The sequence below is a fragment of the Nicotiana tabacum genome, chromosome 1 (genome assembly GCF_000715075.1).
Source record: "Nicotiana tabacum cultivar K326 chromosome 1, ASM71507v2, whole genome shotgun sequence".
NCBI classification, from domain to species: Eukaryota; Viridiplantae; Streptophyta; class Magnoliopsida; order Solanales; family Solanaceae; genus Nicotiana; species Nicotiana tabacum.
Genome location: NC_134080.1, coordinates 3,241,623 through 3,265,246, shown reverse-complemented (window position 1 = coordinate 3,265,246; position 23,624 = coordinate 3,241,623).

Below are 23,624 nucleotides of genomic sequence, written 5' to 3'. Positions count from 1 at the left end.
CTTGAAAACCAACACATTCAAATCATTTTAACCTATGATTATTCAGGAATTGTTTCATAAATAAAAAGCCTCAAAATCTCGGAAATCTTAATGGAACAGTAAAAATCTATTTTTTTCCAGTATTTCTCAGATTATCTTCTCCTCTGGTCCTCTCTTTCTTTCACTCTATATCTCTCTGTATCTCAATGTATTTTCTGTATCCCAGAATGTTCTTCCTTCTATGTGTTTCAGAGTACCAGCCTGCTTTTTTTTTGTATGAACTTAGTATCTATATATAGGCATTCAACTTAGTGCATTTACCACTATCAATTCAAATTTTCATTTCTTTAATCATCCACTCAATTGTCCACTCAATTATCTAATCCATTAGTGCAATCCTAACCCTACTATCCACTAGAAACTTCTTAAGTAGGTAAACACTTGAATCATACTTATATTAATCAGTTCTTATCGACATAATTAGACAAGAGGTTAAACCAAACTATTGAACTAATCCTAACTATTCTGACTAAGTGATTAAACGGAATACGATTTCAAAGTCTACTGATATCCCAATTATACGAAACAAATCTACGAAACCAATCTTAAAGAAAAAATAGTGAACAGAATAATTTATACCAGAGTACTGATCGAATTTCAATTGAAATTGACCAGAAAAAGAAAAAGAGACGAGGAAGACAAATATCAGAAAAACACTAATGAAAATAAACAAAAACTAGGAAAGAACTTACTGGACAGGCTCGAACTTGGATTTGGCACTCTGAATCAGCCCAAAATAATACCAAACGTTTGTTCCTGATGTAGAACAAACGGGCGTTATTATTTTGTGATGAAACAAGCTTGAATAAGCCCAGAAATCTAACCAAATGACCTTTCATACACTGGTCGGAATTTTAGGGTTCTAAGGCTCGAACTTAGATTCGATATTTGAGGAGTTCTGGATACATTCGAGGGAACTAATGATATATTGGGCATGAGGGGGTTGTGGAGGTTATGGGATGTCAGTTTGGGGTCGATTGGGTAAAATAGGGTTTGGGTCCGATCTTTGATCTGAAATTCGAGGGATTCCAGGGATATTTGAGGGATAAGGTTTGTGGATTCAGAAAGAGGGGAGTGAGGGGATTCTATGATGTAAAGATGGGGTGATTTGGGCCAGAACTGCCGTGAGGCAATTTCTGGTGGGCGAATGGCAGTGGTGTGAGGCGGTGGGAGACGGGGTGTCTCTAGGGTATGTGAGGGAGCCGATAGACGAGAAGGCGGGGGAATGGTGGCGGCTGGTATATAGGGTTTGGGGTGAGGGAGATGATATATATATACTGGGATGGAATTGGATCCAGGCCGTTTGATCAAATGAGATCAACGGCTTGGATCAATCACTTAATAGGAACGACGTCGTTTGAGTGAGTTAGAGACCGGATCGGTCTCAGATGAAACGGGTCGGATACGGGTGATGGGGTGCGTTCTAGACCATTGGATGAACAATTTTTAATGGCCCAAATTGAAGCATATCCAAACGACGTCGTTTGGTTTAGTATGGTGATGGGCTGGGTATTGGGAAAAACGGGTTATGGGTTTTGGATGGGTATGAGAGAATTTGACTTGGGCTTGAAGAATTAAATTAAAACTTGGCCCAATTCCGATTTTCTTATCTTTTATTAATTCTTTCTCTTTTCTTTTCTTCCTTTTTTTTCAAAAATTAAAACTAAAATCCTAAATTAAATTGTAAAAATCCAAATTAACTTAAAATATACCAGTTAACTATATATAATAATTATCACCAATAATTAAATACCAAATCACAAAATTTTGACATTAAACACTAAGATGCAGAATACGTTATTTTTTGTGATTTTTGTAAAACAACAATTTACTAAAATAACCAAAAAAAAATGTAAAATCAAATCCTAAATGCAAATGCTATATTTTTGTATTTTTTAATGCATTAATAAAATTAAATATGCACACAAAATATGCAAACAATCAGGAAAATCACACATTAATTCCTAAAATAACACATAATTAAAGAAAAGACCTACTTTCGGGAATTCTTTTGGATTAATTCGTGTGAGGCAAAAAATCACGTGCTCACACATAGTATTTAGCACTTAACTTTAGATTCCTTCTAATTGTCAGTGATGCTTTCTTGTAGGGCTGTAATTTTTAGTAGACCATATCTCCTTCATTTAGTACCCTTTCAGTTCTGTTCTTGTCTGCATAAAATTACATACGGGCTTGGGCCACTTGTAAATTTTCCTTAAGCTGATGTAGGATGTGTTGTCTTTGAGCCATGCATGCACCCACTGGAGTGTGTGTAGAATAAGGCAGGGATCCCAGTGGTACTTGGGAAGGGGGAAATCCATATAGAGCTTCAAATGGGGTAGATTTTAGGGTTGTGTGATAGTTTGTTTTGTACCACTATTCATCCATTGGAAGCTATTTCAACTAGTGCTTAGGATTAGTAAATACCATAGACCTCAAATATGTTTCGAGGCAACTATTAAGCCTCTCAGTTTGTCCATCTTTCTGGGAATGGTAGGAAGTGGACATCATGAGTTTGGTTCCCATGGACTTGAACAACTGTTGCTAAAACAGGCTAGTGAAGATAAGGTTTCTATATGTGACAATGGTTTTTGGCAACCCATGTAGCTCGTGCGCCTCTTTAAGGAACAAGTCTGCAATGTCTTTGGTTGTGTAGGGACGCTTGTGGGGCTATAAAGTGGCCATATTTAGTCAACCTGTCCACCACTACTAGGATAGCATTTCTGTGAGCATATGAAGGCAGTCCTTCTATAAAATCCATGGAAATGTCAAGCCATGGTGTATTAGGAATAGGTAAGGGTAGGCCAGGGTATTGCATATTCTCAGTTTTTATTTTCTGGAAAATATCACATTTAGACACCTATTTGCAGATATTACTTTTCATGCTAGGCCAGTAGAAGACCATACTAATCCTTCTGTAAGTACCCTGCTATCCAGAATGTCCACCTAAAGGGGATTGATACAATTCTTTAAAAATCTTATCCCTCAACTTAGCTCCTCTACCTACAAAATCTTTTGGTTATATCTGATAATACCCTGATGTAGAGTATATGATGGCTTGGTAGATGGGTCATTAATCAACTCAATGAGCAATTGTAAGGCTGCAGGATCATGCCCATAATTATGGGCTATTTCTTGCATCCATGTAGGTTCAGCTACTGACAATGCATTCAGTATTTGCTTTTCTTCCTCTTCTTCTTCTTCTTCTTTTTCTTGTCTTCTTGATAAGGCATCAACCACCCTGTTCCTTGAACCTTTCTTGTACTACACTTCATAGTCTAGCCCCAACAATTTGGTTAACCCTTTATGTTGTAGTGCAGTAGTGACTCTCTATTCCAACAGATACCTCAAGCTGTGATGGTCTGTTTAATTATAAAATGGTCCCCTTGAATGTAGTGTCTCCATTTATCTACTGCTGATTGGACAGCCATGAATTCTTTTTTCATAAGTAGAAAACCCAAGGTGCCTAGGAGCTAGGGCCTTACTGAAGAAGGCTAGGGGTCTTCCTTCTTGCATGAGTACTGCTCGAATACCCTTAGAACAGGCATTAGTTTCTACTACGAATTCCTTAGTAAAGTCAGCTAATGCTAAGCTAGGGCTGTGGTCATAGCCTTTTTAAGTGTCTGAAAGGCCTAATCAGCATTTTCAATCCACTGGAAGGCATTCTTTTTCAGCAGATTAGTCAAGGGCCTGCTAATAATACCAGAAGACTTAACAAACCTTTTATAATACCCAGTCAACCCCGAAATACCTCTCAAGGCTTTACTATCTTAGGAATTGGCCAGTTTGCCATAGCTTCAATTTTGGAAGAGTTTGTGGCCACCCCTCCCCTAGTGATAATGTGCCCCATGTATTCTACTTTAGGTTGACCAAAAGAGCACTTGGATAGTTTGGCAAAAAGTTATTCTTTCCTGAGTACCTCCAACAGTTTTCTGAGATGCTCCACATGGTCAAGTATTGATGCACTATACACTAGTATGTCATCAAAAAATACCAACACAAACTTTCTCAAATAGTTGTCGAATACATGATTCATTAGGGATTGAAAAATAGCAGGTGCATTGGTAAACCCAAAAGGCATGACCTTGAATTCATAGTACCCTAAATGGGTTCCAAATGTTGTCTTGTATATGTCTGCCTTACTCATCCAGATTTGGTGATACCCTGCTCCAAGGATAATCCTAGAGTATATGTTAGACCCATTAAGCTCATCAATCAAATCATCCACTAGAGGTATAGGAAATTTGTCCTTAATTGTCATATTATTTAAGGCTCTATAATCAATACAAAATCTCCAACTTCCATCATTCTTTTTAACCAAAAGAACATGTGAAAATAATGGGGAATGGCTAGGTTGTATAATACCATTATTGAGCATGTCATTTACTTATTTTTCAATCTCATTATTCTAGAAGAAATTATACCTGTAAGGCCTGATGCTAACTGGATCTGCTTCTTCCTTCAAGGAATGTAATGGGCATAGTTCCTTGGAGGTGGAAGAGTTGTGGGTTCAACAAACATATCTGGAAACTACTTCAACAACTTATCAATGTCTGCAGGCACCTCTTCTCCACTCTTCCTCTCTGTAGCTGTCACAGTAAAGAGATAATCCCAAATTGTTTGACGTTTCTTCAAGAATTATTTGACTCTCTTGCTTGACATACCCTGTAATTATCCTTAGTTGTAAATGCCTTTTAGTTCTACTCTCTTCCCCTTGTGAGTCACCTGCACTTTGCATGCAATAAAGTCTACTAACACAGGGTTATAAACCTTCATCCAGTCTCCCCAAGTATCATATCATTTCCCCTAGTCTGATAAGTCTAACTAACTCTTCAAACTCCGCACCTTGAATCCTCCATTTGAACCTGTGGAAAATGTACAGGCTCATGAGGTGATTACCATTAGCTATTGTCACTCTTATAGGAGCATCTTCATTAATGACACATCTAATCTTTTTGGTAGTTTCCAAATTTAAGAAGATGTGAGTTCTTCCAGAATCCAAGAGGAGAGTCATCTGATTCTTCTTAGATTCTCCCCTCAACTTAATAGTGTTTGGTACCTCAGTACATGATAAGGTATTTAAGTTGATTGCCTCATCCAATATGTCTTCCTCTGAGATTTCTACTATAGCTTCCTCCCCTAGTGCATTTTCTTCCTGACGGGCCATCTCCTCCTACTCTTTAGAAGCAGCCATTGCATTAATCTGTTTAGGTTTGTGTTGATGGTCTTGAAAGTATTTGTCCCCACATTTGTAACACAACCCATCATTTCTTCTATTCTCAATCCCTCTGTTATTGGTGTAAGTGTGTGGACATGCTCCCCTATTAACTATGCCCTGATTCTGTGTATTGAGGTGATTAGAAGTTGTAGCAGTGGTTCCTTTTCCCCAAGTGGTCTTCCCTTTCCTATTCTAAGAGTCAATTACTTTTTCTTGGTATCTAGACTTTTCAACAGCATGACTCAACATATAGGGATTCAACATCTTGACGGTGTGTCTGATGTCCTCCTTCATCCCTTCTATAAAGAATTCTAGGAAGAACCCTTTAGGAATGATGGGGTTCCTAATGAGAACCCAGGCCTTCAAATCCTCAAACCTCTCTAAGTAGTGACTGACTCTTTCTATTCAATATTTTTGAATTCCCCAATAAGATTGAATTTGCTACTATCTACATCTTGAAATCTTTTACAAAGTTCTTCACAGAATTTTGTTTAATTGGTAGGAAAAATACCATGCTTCAGCCCTCCCATTGAGATGAAGAACAACCTCTTCCAACTTCTGCTCTGGAATTGAGATGTGGATTGTAGTGGAAATACCTCTCACACTTCCTCAACCAAGAACAAAGATCTGATCTTGCTGCACAATCAAAGTAAGTAAACTCCATTCTAGAACTGGAGTTAATTTGATGGTTGTGACAAGGTCTCTGCACTGTCATGGAGCGAGTAAACTGGTCCATTTGAGGTCTGATCCCTTGCCCATCAAGAGGTTGAGCATCCACTGGTACACTACCCAATATGCCTACTTGACTTAGAAGTAACTTCTCCATCAGTAACCCCATCTGCTGCGATAACCAATCGCTCTTAGCATCCATGAAATTTGTCTTCTTCTTTGCTTTTGCTATGTGGTTTTGCAACTGGGTCTCCAGCTTCTTTATGTTTTCCTGCATAGTTTTAGATCGATTTTTTGTTACTGTCATAATTGTTTTGGGCTAGGAATGGGCTCTGATACCTTGTCACACCCCGAACCTGGGTCTGGGCATAACACGGTACTCGGTGCCTAACTACATGTGACCGAGCAAACCAAATGGCTAGGTAAATCAACATGTGATATCATAACAAACTAAATGCGGAATATAAACTAACACATGCTGATATACTGAAAGTCTGAATTATAAAAATTAAAGTGTGGAAACACTAATACAAGTCTGAAACATGTCTATAGCCAACATTGTTTAACATGAAAAGCTTGTGACTCTGTCTAACTGTTACTCTAGTCTATGAAGCCTCTAATGAAGTATTGAAAAACACTGACTGTTTGAAAATACTAAAGACAGTAATATAATGATAATGCCCTGAAAGAACTGGGGATCACCAAATAGCTGGTATGAGAATCCTAGCGCTCTGAATCATCAAGCTGTAAATCATTACCTGCATCGTGAGATGCAGGCCTTGGGCAAAAGGTACGTCAGTATATTTGAATTGCATTGGTATGTAAAGCAACTGAAAAAAAGAATTATAAATGCTGAAACTAAAACTAAGCTGATAACTAAGAATTGATAATTGATAACCGAAATAATAACTATTGAAACTGAAACTGAATTGATAATTGATAACTGAACTGATAACTGGTAACTGAAATGATAACTGATAACTGAACTGATAACTGATAACTGAAATGATAACTAATAATTAAACTGAACAAAGGAAGTAAGGATGTGAATACTCCCTCTTCTGAATGATGAACAACTTGTTTATTTGAATAAGCTACGGCCTCGGGCCCAATATATATGTGCACAAGCTACGGCCTCAGGCCCAAGTATACGTATACATAACTACGGCCTCAAGACCAAAAATGCATAAAGCATAAACTACGGCCGCAGGCCCAAACATGCATAAAGCATAAAAACTACGGCCCCAGGCCCAAATATAGGTGTTCAACATTCAGGGATTTAAAATCAAGAACTGAGAATCATACTGCAATACATGATACTGAAATATTGAATCACGTTGAGTTACATAATACTGGAATACTGAATATGACTAGACTGAGACATGAATTCTTGAACTGATTATGAACACTGAAACTTCGATTGTTTATGACATACTGAGTAATCAATACTGAGACTCGGGGCATCAATCCCAAGTCTATATTGAATACTCACTAAGCTCACAATGTTCAGAATGAAAGTCATGAACGAGTTGTGAAGTTAGAGAATAGAAGTTCTATAACAATTCATGGAACTCAGACATAATTACTTTATGAGGAAACTCGTAATAGTCATAAAGGATGGGACGTCGGGAGAATCATAAAAATTTCCAAACGTAAATAGGGTTAGCCTCACATACCTCAATTTTACCCCTTAGTGATACTACAATGATCCACAACACTAAGAACCTTCAATCTACAATAGCAACATCCAATGGAACCAATATTAGTAACAAATTCCATAACTTAAGCTATTTAGGCATATTATCAAACATCTTGTAGGCATAAATCTCTACATCTCATCACCATATGATTAGTTCATCCAACCACCACCATTCTTCAACAATTTATCCCATCATCATGATTAAACAATTTATAACTTTCAACATCACATATATGACCATCCATCCACACCCAACCAACAAAGTTCCATTAAATAATCATCTTTCAATCTCTACAATAGTTATGTAATTAAATTGGGAACTTATGGCTTCCAATCACTATACCAAGAGTTCCAATACTTATTCATACTCATATTCCCTTAATAAATCCATACATCTAAGTCTAAGGGTGTAGGATTACCTTTTTGGAAGAAATCTTGCAAAACCCTCCTTTGAATTCTTGAAGAAATCTCTTGAAGATCTAAGTATTTTATGTGTAGATTTCATCAATACTAGTGTAGAAATGATGGAATTCACACCAAAATAATGGGGATTGCTTACCTTGAATATGGGAGGAGTTGGAGGTCTTAAGAGAGTGAAGGAAAACCCTAAAATTCGTCCAAAAGGAATGGGGGAAGTGAACCCCCGAATTTGCTTTAAAAGGCCTTAGTTGGGGCGCGCCCGGTCTAGTGAAGTGAGCCTCACTTCGCTGTCCATCACCTTCAAGGGAAGGCAGGATCCGCGTCCGGTCTGGCGAAGCAAGTCTCGCTTCGCTGTCCGCCAAAATAACTAGGTGGTCTGATTTTGGTAATTTGATCATAACTTCTTGTAGGAATGTCCAAATAATGAACGCTTTAAAGCATTAGAAACTAGACTCTAAGATCTTTCATTTGATAGGTTATGTATCATATAACATCTTATATATTTGTAGTTATCCTCAACCAAAGTTTGGTCTTGTGCGTACTTATTTGGAATTTTAGTCTACCATGAAATTTTCCAACTTGGCTTAGACTTAAGTCTCTCCTTGGATTCCAAATCACTTGTGATATGCCTCGTACACTTATTATCATAACCAATTGATAACCATCATATTAATACTCATTTAATGCATTCACAACTGATTCAAATTTACGGGGTGTTACAAAATATAATGTACTAGAACTGAAAGAAGAGAATTAAGGCAAAAATTAGCAATTTTATTGATCGATTCTATTACTTGTAACCCCAACTCAACTACTACTAAGAATTACATATGAATAGTAATGGAGATTGATTAACATGTCAATGGTGGAATCTTGTAAGACGAAGAGAAGCGAGATAAGGAAGATAATCAGAAAGAAGAAGAAGAAGAAGAAGAAGAAGAAGAAGAAGAAGAAGAAGAAGAAGAAAAAGAAGAAGAAGAAGAAGAAGGAGGAGGAGGAGGAGGAGGAGGAGGAGGAGGAGAATGAGGGAGAATCGAAGAGGAAGGAATTGAGAAGATACTAGATTCATAACTAACAGTCCTCCTTTCAGTTGTGTATTTAACGGCCCAGCTGGATATAATAGCCTGCTATTGAAACGGCCCAACTAACTAACTCATTTGGGCCCTTTATTTGTTAAAGCTACTCCTAATCTGAACCGTCCAAACTAATCTGAGTAATATCATCTCCGGCTACCATGTCACCTGCTTATTAATACCATTAGTTCACTATCTCAACCTAGTCAATACACTTCAAATCCCCAATTTAGCAATTGTAGACACGTGATTTTTGACCCTCCCCGAGAATTTTCACATTTTTAGCATAAATTTGTAATTTAGGTCTAATATAGCTATTTTGACTATTTTACTTTATTTCTTTGCAAAAAGAAAATTACAAAAATATATATATAAATTTTTAGTTTATGTATTTCTCATAAACTTGAAAAATACAAAAAAAATAGTACCTTATTTTGTACTTTACATAATTTCGAAAATTACCAAAAAATATAGTTCTATTAATGTTTTGTAGTCATTTTAATTTTGAAAAAATACAAAAAAATATTACTTTATATTTTATCTTTATATAAAAATGAAAATTACAAAAAAATAGTTTTATTAATATTTTGTAGCTATTTTAATCTTGAAAAAATATTAAAAAAGATATAGTTTTGTTTTAAATATTAGTCTTATTTTTGGTAGTTATTTTGCTTACATAGGATTAGTTGAGCAACGTCGTGTTCTTAAGGTCCGAGCAAAAGAATAATATTCGGGTTCAAACTACCCGTTTTTAGGCCTAATTTTCGGGCCTAGCCCATAATAATCCGAGTCCACCACACATGGGGGACACGCGTGGGGAACACGGACGAAACACCGTACACGGGGAACCCCACCGCGCATGGGGGACACAAATCTTGGACCCCTACACACGTGGAGTCCATTTTTTTGGCAAAGGGTACAAAAATACACGGACAAGGCAAAGGAAAAGGTGGTGGGACAGATTTTGAAAAAATGAGGGGGCAGGCACTGTTGATTCATCTTCTTCCTCAAGAAAAGAAGAAGAGAAACCCTACTACAAAAAACCCTAACGGAACCCTACCCCAAAACCACCCTCGCACCCCCAGCAACGAACCAAACACCACCTCCAGTCGCACCTCCCCCCGACGCCGGAAACACCACCAAACACCACCTCCGGCAACAACCCATCCAGCGACGCCAGTCCGTCACCTTCCCCGTCGCCTTCTTCTTCCGTGAAACCCTTCCATCAGCTCATTCACCATCGTCGTCACTGCCCCCTCGACCTTACTGTCACCACCACCAAACACCACCTCCGTGAAACCACCATAGCTGCTCCTTCCTCAAGCCAAACGACCATCGGAGCCCCGTCGAGCAGCAGCTGTTGCTGCTGCATCGCCATCGCCACCACCCATCACTGTTTCTGCCTCCTGCTTCACCTGTCATTGCCCGTCGACCCTACATCCAAACTACCAGCTTCCCCAACAACCACTGCTGTTCGTCGTTCAGCCCCACCGACCACTGCCCAAACGACCCTCCAATCTCCATAGCCTCCTCCTTCCTCACATCCAAACGACCCCTTCTGTTGCGTTTTTTGAACCAACCTGCTGCGTCGAGAAAATCCAGCAGCAGCCAACATCTCGTGCGTTGACAGTTTTGGCCGAGCTTTCAGTTTCCATTTAGGTCGTCGTTGTTAGTCGAGGTCCGGTACGTCGAGTTTGTTCCGAGGTTTCGTCGTTGTTCCTCGTTCAGTGAGGTCCGGCTTGAGTTCTGTCGGTGTCATGTTTGTCGTTCTGAGGTTGTCGAGGTTCAAAGGTTATTGTTCTTCATCCTTTGTTTCATTTCGTTCGTTTTGCATATTATGGTTCAAGGCGAATGAGAGTATTTGATATTGATGAATGTCAACAATGCAATTTTTTGTTGTTTTGTTAAAAATGTTTATTTTATGGATAGTTACTGCATGCTTAAAGTAAATGTGAGAGAATATGAACGGTTTGTGTGTCGTCTTTGTTAAATTGCTTTTTCATTTTTACCATGGATATTATTACCTGTTAGAATCGTTGTTTTTGTTTAACCTCGGATGACTTCATTGGTAGAAAATCGTAGTTGTCTTAAGTTTGCCCTTAAATAATAAAAACGAGACGAGCTTCGCCACATAAAAAAAATGTACAGATTGCGGAGCCCTCACAAAATATATGTATTAAATACTTAGATTCAGGGACGGACCGTTTAGCAAATTTCACGGCCCTACCCAAAATAATACTGCGCTAGTCACTTTAGGAGCGCCTTTAATAATTTATTCCCCCTAACTCGGGTGCACATTTATGTGACCCAAATCCAAATCTCAACGGAGTCGAAATGTGTCTCTAATCGCGGGTACATTGATTGTGACGTGGTTTGAGATGCATTTCCATGACGTTGCAAATTCCTTTTAAAATAACGCATGAGACAAGCCTCGACAAACAAAAAATGCACAAGCTACAGGGCCCTCTAAATATATATATTAAAATACTTAGAATTCGGGACAGGCCGTTTAGCGAATTTCACGACCTTTCCCAAAATAACAATACGCTAGTTGCTTTAGGCGCGTATTTAATAATGTTATCTTCCTAAACTCGGGTGCACATTTATGTGACCCAAATCCCAATCTCAACAGAGTTGAAACGTAGCTCTAACCACGGGTACATTGATTGTAACGTGGTTCGAGGTGTGTTTTCCACGATGTTGCAATTCTTGATAAAAATAACATTAAATGATAAAAGCGGTTAAAAGATAAAGTTTGCACATAAGTTCATATTTGTATAAAAATCAGATAATTAAGCCGAATATAATAGTTGAGCGACCGTGCTAGAACCACGGAACTCGGGAATGCCTAACACCTTCTCCTGGGTTAACAGAATTCCTTATCCGGATTTCTGGTACGCAGACTGTAATATGGAGTCATTCTTTTCCTCGATTCGGGATTAAAATTGGTGACTTGGGACACCCTAAATCTCCCAAGTGGCGACTCTGAAATGAATAAACCAATCCCGTTTCGATTGTCCTTTAATTGGAAAAACTCTCTTGTACCCTCTCGGGTACGTAAAAAGGAGGTGTGACAGCTCTGGCGACTCTGCTGGGGATAAATAACCCAGAACCACTGGTTTAGGGTTAGAAATCGAGCTTAGAATAAATTGTTGTGTTCAGCTTTATCTGATTTTGTTACATGATCTGTGCTTAATGTGCTAGTTGGTTGCCTTTTACCGCTTTGATATTACGTGAACTGTATATAAACTGTGCCGAAACCCCTATCCTTTCTGAGTCTTCTAAATCATGAAGAAGGGTGTACTTCGTACGACTTCTTTTCTGTATAGTGTCAAATCCTAATTTAGAACGAGGTTCGGACAAGTTGCTAAGCCGGTGAAGCTTCTGTATTCCCGGTACGCTGCCCCCCCTCGGCTCGAGCTGTCCGCTCGGGTAAGCCAGGTCTAGAACAAACACCCAGGTTCTGAACCTAGAATAACTCAACTTCATGCCGGATCCCTAGTAGGAACGCTTATTTGCATCATGTGCATTTGACTTAGGGGACTCAACACAGGGGTTGGGTCCGTCTAGGACAAGCAACCTGAAAATAATAGACCATTTTTTGGCATCCTATGTGCTACCTGTTGTATTTATTCAAGGGTGAATGGGTCATTTGGCGGACCAATGATAGTTGAGGACAAATGGCACTCCTTATCATGCTAATCACGTTAAATAAGAAAGTTGCACGATTTTTTAGATAAGCATGCTATTATGTTAATTAAGTACATGGGGAACATTGTGGAATTCAAGAAGCCTTGGTATTCCACATGTCCCCCACGCTTCATTTTTTGGGAAAAACACATGGGGAACATTTGTGGAATCCAAGAAGTCTTGGAATCCTCTATGTCCCCCATGCTTCATTTTTGGGAAAAGCACATGGGGACCATTTGTGGAATCCAAGAAGTCTTGGAATTCCCTATGTCCCCCATGCCACATTTTTGAAAATAATAACAAAATAATAATAAATAAAAAAGAGCATTGAAAAATTCAAAAAAGATTTTGTATGTTGTCATCATTTTCCACAAATTAGAAAATCGTGAAAAAGAGGAGAAAATAACAGTGTAGAGATATAACTACTTATTTTTAAAAAAAAAACAATGTCCAAGTAGTGTCAAAACTCTACCGAAATTTTGAAAAAGAAAAAAAAAGAAGGAATGTTTTATGTTTTTTATTAGTTTGTTTGTTTGTTTGTTTGATTGTTGTGAAAAAATAGAAAAAGGAAAAGGGTCTTCTCAAAAATAGTTTATTTGCCCGAACTACGCGGGTTTGATTCTCACCGGATGTAAGATACGTAGGCAACCCTCATCGGGTCCAACCCCACCTTTTTGCTAAAATAGCCAAAAACAAATTAAAAAAAAACATGTCAAAATTTCAATTCTGTCATAAAGAGGTCGGGTGACGTTGTTTTGTCAAAACATAGCCGAATGTTCTCGAAAGGGACGCCGGAAGGCTGACTTTGCATAAACAGCCACCTTTGGGTCATTTTTAAGATTTAGTCCAGTTGACCCACACAGCCTTAAAAATCTTCGTCCCCGAGACGTTGAAAGGCCGTGTTTGCAATATTGAGTTTGCTAATTTGAAAAAACGATAAAAAGAGTCATGAATAAGTCAGGTGATGTTGTTTTGTCATAAATAGCCGAATGTTCCCGAAAGGGACGCTGGAAGGCTGACTTTGCAGAAACAGCCACCTTTTGGGTCATGTTTAGGATTTTTGGTCTAGTTGACCCACACAGCCCTATAAATCTTCGTCCCCGAGGCGCTGAAGGGCCGTGTTTGCAACACCGGGTTTTTATTGTAATTTAAAAAAAAAACAAAGAGTCAGCGGTCAGGTGAATACCGTCTTTTGTCAAAATAAGCCAAGCCAGCTTCGGCCGTGTCTTAAACCGTTCTTGCCGAAATAGCCTTAGAGTATCTTTCAGTTGTCGAAAGGCTGTTTTCGTAAAAGAACGGACAAGTTTGTAAAGTGTCATAAAATAATCCTCCCCGGCCTCAAAATTTATATGAAATTTGGAAGGGACCACATTTGCAAAAAAACAACCATTTGGTTAAAATTAGCAAACGGAGGAAGGAAGTTGGCCATTTGTTTTTGAAGTTTGTTAATCTTTTGACTAGAATATGTGGGTTGTTTGATTTTTGAGGTTGTAGGTCATCTTCAAACCTTTGAAACCCAGTTTTTTTTATATGAAATTTTAAAAAAAAAATGTTTAGTATTGTTTATCTTTTATTGATCCGAACTACGCAAGGTCTGATTCATGCGGGGTCATGATACGTAGGCAATCTCCATAAGATTCGACCACGACAAAAAAAAAGCAAAATGAAAAAAGCAAAAAAAAAAGAATGAAAAAAAGAGAATGAAAAATCAAAAAAAATCAAAAAAAAAATCAAAAAAAAAAGAGAAAGAAAAAAGAAAAAAAAAAGAAAAAAAAGATGTTGTTAATAATGAGGACCGACTGAGTCCATTCTAACCTGTTTGATTCGCAAAGAATGTTAAGGTGGCTGGTTTGTGGTAAGTCGGACAATGACACCCAGAATCCTTTACTGGCATCTCATGATACACACTCTGCGGGGATCAGGCCTGATAACAGAAGCACTCAAATCCTATTGGGAACTTGTTGACGGAGGTTGCTGATATTGAAGCTGGCAATGGTCTTGACAATACTGATGCAAAGCTCAGTGGCTAAGATGTCAGTTTTGATAAAGTGGGAGGACGCTTCGTTCCTTGGTTAGCAAGAAAGAGGCATTTGGTGGCTTATTTTGTTGTCATTTCTTTTGTTCGGATTATTAGGATTGTAATTCGGATATTGTCTTGTATCAGACTTTCTTTTCTTTCCATTTGTCATAGCGGTTTGTTTAAGTTCTGTCCAGTTGTTTAGGTTTTTATTCCGGTTTGTTTTTTTTAACCATTTCACCGGTAGTCCAATGCAAAATCCGGTCTTTTATTATTTCGAGTCATCTTTTCGTTTAGTCCTTTTGCCATTTTGTTCAGCGCCGATTCTAGTGACATGACATGCGCACACAGTTCGGGCCTAATCTTAAAAGTTAATCATAAAATCATGGAGAGGTGATCAGAACATTTAAAGAAAATAAGGACGGTTTGAGATTATTCAGAGCCCGAGTCATATGGAACTGGGGCAAGTTAAACACAAAGAAAACCGTTAAAAAGCAAAGATTCGCCAAATTTGCATGAGGGTCGTTCATAATAATGAGAATGAGAGTGTCGCCCAACGGTGCTTTAGAAGTGACAAATGAACAAACAGATGTTGAATATAATTGTCAAGTCCAGCACCATCAGAAGAGACTATAAATCTATTGTTTAATTGTGTTGTTTGCACTTGGCATGTTTTGAAGACTGGAATGACGAAGACATTTTGTTTTGCTACCTAAACACTTTATCCTTCGTTACCCTTTTTGAGCCTTATTTACCTTCTTTCATACCCCTCGTTCGGAATCAGTAGCAACGAAGAAAAAAGAAAAAAAAGAAAGAAAACAACAAAACGAGAAAAAAAGAGGAAAAGAGAAAAGAAAAGAAAAATGATAACAAAGGAAAAAGTCAAATGAAACAGAGGAATTGGGAACTACGTTTGACCTGATTCCTCAAAGAGGATACGTAAGCGCTTCACGGCTCGGTCATAGTTTTGAAAAATGAAAAAAAAATCAATCAATTAAAATATCCCCAAGCAAGAAACTGGGGCAAAGGTTGCGTTTGTTGTAAATAAATCTAATTCCGAAGGTTGTAATTAATAATCCAAAATCGATGCATTTTTGAGCCTTTAATACCCTTTCTTTCTAGCCCTATCCAAAACCCACATTACGGTCCAAAGAAAGACCTTCTGATCAGTCTTCAAAAGATGTCAAGTCAGACAAATGGAGAATCTTACCAGTGAACATAACATTCTGTTCAACAGCAGAAAGGACTCTAATCCCCAGCAGAAAGAGTCATACCGGCGGCACTCCAAATCCCCAGCTGGAAAGTGATACAAATGAGAGAGTCTTATCGGTGAAAACCTTCACAGGCACCATAAGGCGATGAAAGCTGAGAGAAAAATCAAAAATGAGAGAGACTTGATAGTGAAAACCCTTCGGGCACTACAAGTCGAATAGGACTGAGAATCAGATGGGGAATTGCCAATTGAAGATCTTGAAAGATGATTGGCGGTAGAGGATAGGCCCCATGCGCATGTCATGACCATTAGAGTCGGTATCTGCATTTAATGGATTTTTATTTATAGTTTCTTTTGTTAAAGAGTCATTTTTTTCTTTGTCTTTTTTATTCTGTTCCCTTTTATCTTTTTCCTTTCATAGAAAAATCCCCAATAGAGTCTGTTTGGTCAGAACAAGTGTGAATTGACTTCAAAATATGCCATCAGCTTTCCGAATATGCAAGATGAGATCTGACTAGTACATCCAAGTGGTATAGTCAGCAAGGAACAAGCGCGCGGCCAATGTCAAAAAAGATATCCCCAGCAAAGGGAATTGACAAAAGGACTGACGAGTGTCAAGAGGGTACCTTTGTCGAAATCAAAGGTTATAAACCTCAAGGCCAAAACCCGTGGGCAAATCAAGGAGAGCGATGAGCATGATTTGGAAAATTCATACTAGACTAAAAGGTCGGGGAAATGCCAGTTTCCGAGCTATGCCACAAAAGAAGAGGGATATTCTCAGCAGAAAGGGATTATCCCCAGCAAATAGCATCATCCCCAACAAGTTGTGGAGCACATTGCAAGGAAGGAGAAAGGGAAAGCCACCCCGGTAGGAGTATCACAACCAACCACCGCGTTTTAAACTAATAAGTTTGTTTGATTTGAAGCAGGTAGAAGAGATGGCATTGATGACAGAAACGCATGCCACAAGGGATATTATCAAACTGGGGCAGAAAATTTTCCTTTCCATTTAGAAAATTTTCTGGAAGTCAGGCACCCATTCGGGGAAAAATAAAGATAACACCAGTCTCAAGAGAAGTGGTCTTAGAACCAGTGTTGCCCCCAACATAATAAGTTTCAATGGAGGAAGTTGTTCCCCAGCAAAGGGATGAAACTTGAGCTCAGAAAAGCGAGAGGCCAACATCATTCCCAACAACCTTCCGAAGAGTGAAGCACCAGTTCTGAAGGAATCAGAATCCCCCAGCAGTGTTATCCTCGACAGCGTTATCCCCAGCTGATAACATTTTACCCCCCAACAGGTAAGTAAATAATTCCCCAACAGTGTTATCCCCAGCAGTTCCGAGGAGTCCAACACAAGTTTGGTGAAAATCGGTATCCTCAGCGGTTCCTTTCGGGGAAAGGCAAAACGAGCCTCAAGGGAGGTAATATTCGAAGGAAGAAGCTGAATCAAAAAAAGAAAAAAAGAAAAAAAAAGGGAAATAGTTTGCAGAGGAATGAAACATCCTACTCAAAAGGAAGTAGTTCTGGAAGGAGTAAGATAACATATTTACTCAGCAAAGTTATCCGTGACAATGTTATCCCCCGGCGGATCATCGAGGTGTAGAAGCATCCTCGACAGAGTTTCGACCAAGTTTCAAGAGGGTCGGACAACCCAGAGTGGGGAAGGGAGAAAGGGAAGATTCATCCCCAGCAAAATAATCCCCATCAAGTTTTCGAGGTAAGACATTTTCTAGGATATTTTGGGTTCATCCGCTCTCGAATAGGATATTTTGGGTTCATCCGCCCTCGAATAGGATATTTCGGGTTCATCTGCCCTCGAATAGGATATGTGGGGTTCATCCGCCCTCGAATAGGATATGTTGGGTTCATCCGCCCTCGAATAGGATATGTCGGGTTCATCCGCCCTCGAATAGGATATGTCGGGTTCATCCGCCCTCGAATAGGATATGTCGGGTTCATCCGCCCTCGAATAGGATATGTCGGGTTCATCCGCCCTCGAATAGGATATGTCGGGTTCATCCGCCCTCGAATAGGATATGTCGGGTCCATCCGCCATCGAATAGGATATTTTGGGTCCATCCGCCTCGAATAGGATATTTTGGGTTCATCCGCCCTTGAATAGGATATGTTGGGTTCATCTGCCCTCGACTAGGATATTTCGGGTTCATCCGCCCTCGAATAGGATTTGTCGGGTTCATCCGCCCTCGAATAGGATATGTCGGGTTCATCCGCCCTCGAATAGGATATGTCGGGTTCATCCGCCCTCGAATAGGATATGTCGGGTTCATCCGCCCTAAAATAGGATATGTCGGGTTCATCCGCCCTCTAATAGGATATGTCGGGTTCATCCTACCTTGAATAGTATATGTCGGGTTCATCCGCCCTCAAATAGGATATGTCGGGTTCATCCGCCCTCGAATAGGATATGTCGGGTCCATCCGCCCTCGAATAGGATATGTCGGGTCCATCCGCCCTCGAATAGGATATGTCGGGTTCATCCGCCCTCGAATAGGATATGTCGGGTTCATCCGCCCTCGAATAGGATATGTCGGGTTCATCCGCCCTCGAATAGGATATGTCGGGTTCATCCGCCCTCGAATAGGATATGTCGGGTTCATCCGCCCTCAAATAGGATATGTCGGGTTCATCCGCCCTCAAATAGGACATGTAGGATATGTCCGACCTGTATAATGAGAGGAATACTTTCTGTTCTAGGTCGCCCACCAGTATAATGAGGGAATACTTTCTGTTCTAGGTCGCCCACCAGTATAATGCGGGAATACATTCATGTTCTAGGTCGCCCACCAGTATAATGCGGGAATACTTTCTGTTCTAGGTCGCCCACCAGTATAATGCGGGAATACTTTCTGTTCTAGGTCGCCCACCAGTATAATGCGGGAATACTTTCTGTTCTAGGTCGCCCACCAGTATAATGCGGGAATACTTTCTGTTCTAGGTCGCCCACCAGTATAATGCGGGAATACTTTCTGTTCTAGGTCGCCCACCAGTATAATGCGGGAATACATTTCTGTCTTTACATTTTGTTCTAGGAATACTTTCTGTTCTAGGTCGCCCACCAGTATAATGCGGGAATACTTTCTGTTCTAGGTCGCCTACCAGTATAATGCGGGAATACATTCATGTTCTAGGTCGCCCAACAGTATAATGCGGGAATACATTCATGTTCTAGGTCGCCCACTAGTATAATGTGGGAATACTTTCTGTTCTAGGTCACCCGCCAGTATAATGCGGGAATACATTCATGTTCTAGGTTGCCCACCAGTATAATGCGGGAATACTTTTTGTTCTAGGTCGCCCACCAGTATAATGCGGGAATACTTTCTGTTCTAGGTCGCCCACCAGTATAATGCGGGAATACATTCATGTTCTAGGTCGCCCACCAGTATAATGCGGGAATACTTTCTGTTCTAGGTCGCCCACCAGTATAATGCGGGAATACTTTCTGTTCTAGGTCGCCCACCAGTATAATGCGGGAATACATTCATGTTCTAGGTCGCCCACCAGTATAATGCGGGAATACTTTCTGTTCTAGGTCGCCCACCAGTATAATGCGGGAATACTTTCTGTTCTAGGTCGCCCACCAGTATAATGCGGGAATACTTTCTGTTCTAGGTCGCCCACCAGTATAATGCGGGAATACTTTCTGTTCTAGGTCGCCCACCAGTATAATGCGGGAATACATTTCTGTTCTAGGTCGCCCACCAGTATAATGCGGGAATACATTTCTGTCTTTACATTTTTGTTTTAGGCGCCCACCTGTATAACAAGGGAATACATTCCACGTCTTTACTAATAGGAGACGCACTTCCTAGGATCTGTTTTACCAATAGGAGACGCACTTCCTAAGTTTAGTCTTACCAACAGGAGACACACTCCCTAGTTTGGCTTTTTTAGGTTATATTTCAGGAGACGCACTTCCAGGAATTGAGATTTCACCCTTAGGAGATGCACTTCCTAGTTTGATCCATTTTAAATTCGACCATAGGAGACGCACTTCCTAGTCTAGTTTACTAAAGTTTTACCTGTAGGAGACGCACTTCCTAATCAAGGTCTTTCAAGTTTTTTTAGGAGACGCACTTCCTAAATTGAGATTTTACTCGTAGGGGACGCACATCCTAGTCTAGTCTTTAGTTCACTCTCAGCATTGCGTTAGTAGTATCGGTGGGTTACGATTTTGATATCGACTCACAAACCTTCCCAGTGCAAACTGGGTTAGGAAATTTCATTTGTGTTATTTGTTTTGGTTGTCAGGAGCCTGCCTGTAGAGCGAAGGTTGTTATATGTCGAAGATTGAAGAAGTTAGGGGTCCGCCTGTAGAACAGAGGAACATCGTTCAAGGTCAAGCCGTAACCCATTGGAAGGCAGAAGGCTACAACAAAAATCCCCAGCATTCAATCCAAGTTAGAAACAACAAGAAGCTCGCCTCAAGAATACGAGTCAACAGTCTGAGATAGTCAACAAAAGCTAGTCACAAAAACAAAAACAAAAAAAGAAAGAAGAAAAAAAAAGAAGAAAAAATATAATCCAAAGTACGGAAGTGGAGAACATATGTGGTCTGCTCAAGAACTAGCGCCTACAACTAACAAGTATCAAGATTCAAATCCAAAGTCTGTATGAAGCACCATTCAAGACTCAAGATCAAGTTTCAGAAGACTTACAGATAGGAACCCTTGTAACTAATAGCTGATAGGTTTAGTTAGTCTTGCTCATTTTTTATTTTTGATGTAATGACAGGACCGCGGACCGGAACCTCAACGGAACGGCACCTTGATCGGCTCTTCACCTCGGTACACTCTACCATCTCTCTCATTTCCGAACTACACGTGGCCTGATTCCTGTATAACCAAGGATATGTAGGCAGCTCAGATACCAGGGCTCGGTCGCATTCCCTTCCTTTCCTTAGTGTAGTCCCTCCAAATAATGGTCGGGTCAAAGACATGTCTAGTCGTTCTTTGTCGGAAAACTCTTCGTGTTTCCAATCAAAGAGGGGCAGCTGTAGACACGTGATTTTTGACCCTCCCCGAGAATTTTCACATTTTCAGCATAAATATGTAATTTAGGTCTAATATAGCTATTTTGACTATTTTACTTATTTCTTTGCAAAAAGAAAAATTACAAAAATATATATATAAATTTTTAGTTTATGTATTTCTCATAAACTTGAAAAATACAAAAAAAAAATAGTACTTTATTTTGTACTTTACATAATTTCGAAAATTACCAAAAAATATAGTTCTATTAATGTTTTGTAGTCATTTTAATTTTGAAAAAATACAAAAAAATATTACTTTATATTTTATCTTTATATAAAAACGAAAATTACAAAAAATAGTTTTATTAATATTTTGTAGCTATTTTAATCTTGAAAAAATATTAAAAAAGATATAGTTTTGTTTTAAATATTAGTCTTATTTTTGGTAGTTATTTTGCTTACATAGGAATAGTTGAGCAACGTCGTGTTCTTAAGGTCTGGGCAAAAGAATAATATTCGGGTTCAAACTACCCATTTTTAGGCCTAATTTTCGGGCCTAGCCCATAATAATCCGAGTCCACCACACATGGGGGACACGCGTGGGGAACACGGACGGAACACCGTACACGGGGAACCCCACCGCGCATGGGGGACACAAATCTTGGACCCCTACACACGTGGGGTCCATTTTTTGGCAAAGGGTACAAAAATACACGGGAAGGCAAAGGAAAGGGTGGTGGGACAGATTTTGAAAAAAGGAGGGGGCAGGCACTGTTGATTCATCTTCTTCCTCAAGAAAAGAAGAAGAGAAACCCTACTACAAAAAACCCTAACGGAACCCTACCCCAAAACCACCCTCGCACCCCCAGCAACGAACCAAACACCACCTCCAGTCGCACCTCCCCCCGACGCCGGAAACACCACCAAACACCACCTCCGGCAACAACCCATCCAGCGACGCCAGTCCGTCACCTTCCCCGTCGCCTTCTTCTTCCGTGAAACCCTTCCATCAGCTCATTCACCATCGTCGTCACTGCCCCCTCGACCTTACTGTCACCACCACCAAACACCACCTCCGTGAAACCACCATAGCTGCTCCTTCCTCAAGCCAAACGACCACCGGAGCCCCGTCGAGCAGTAGCTGTTGCTGCTGCATCGCCATCGCCACCACCCATCACTGTTTCTGCCTCCTGCTTCACCCGTCATTGCCCGTCGACCCTACATCCAAACTACCAGCTTCCCCAACAACCACTGCTGTTCGTCGTTCAGCCCCACCGACCATTGCCCAAACGACCCTCCAATCTCCATAGCCTCCTCCTTCCTCACATCCAAACGACCCCTTCTGTTGCGTTTTTCGAACCAACCTGCTGCGTCGAGAAAATCCAGCAGCAGCCAACATCTCGTGCGTTGACAGTTTTGGCCGAGCTTTCAATTTCCATTTAGGTCGTCGTTGTTCGTCGAGGTCCGGTACGTCGAGTTTGTTCCGAGGTTTCGTCGTTGTTCCTCGTTCAGTGAGGTCCGGCTTGAGTTCTGTCGGGGTCGTGTTTGTCGTTCTGAGGTTGTCGAGGTTCAAAGGTTATTGTTCTTCATCCTTTGTTTCATTTCGTTCGTTTTGCATATTATGGTTCAAGGCGAATGAGAGTATTTGATATTGATGAATGTCAACAATGCAATTTTTTGTTGTTTTGTTAAAAATGTTTATTTTATGGTGAGTTACTGCATGCTTAAAGTAAATGTGAGAGCATATGAACGGTTTGTGTGTCGTCTTTGTTAAATTGCTTTTTCATTTTTACCATGGATATTATTACCTGTTAGAATCGTTGTTTTTGTTTAACCTCGGATGACTTCATTGGTAGAAAATCGTAGTTGTCTTAAGTTTGCCCTTAAATAATAAAAACGAGACGAGCTTCGCCACATAAAAAAAATGTACAGATTGCGGAGCCCTCACAAAATATATGTATTAAATACTTAGATTCAGGGACGGGCCGTTTAGCAAATTTCACGGCCCTACCCAAAATAATACTGCGCTAGTCGCTTTAGGCGCGCCTTTAATAATTTATTCCCCCTAACTCGGGTGCACATTTATGTGACCCAAATCCAAATCTCAACGGAGTCGAAATGTGTCTCTAATCGCGGGTACATTGATTGTGACGTGGTTTGAGATGCATTTCCATGACGTTGCAAATTCCTTTTAAAATTACGCATGAGACGAGCCTCGACAAACAAAAAATGCACAAGCTTCAGGGCCCTCTAAATGTATATATTAAAATACTTAGAATTCGGGACAGGCCGTTTAGCGAATTTCACGACCTTTCCCAAAATAACAATACGCTAGTTGCTTTAGGCGCGTATTTAATAATGTTATCTTCCTAAACTCGAGTGCACATTTATGTGACCCAAATCCCAATCTCAACAGAGTTGAAACGTAGCTCTAACCACGGGTACATTGATTGTAACGTGGTTCGAGGTGTATTTTCCACGATGTTGTAATTCTTGATAAAAATAACATTAAATGATAAAAGCGGTTAAAAGATAAAGTTTGCACATAAGTTCATATTTGTATAAAAATCAGATAATCAAGCCGAATATAACA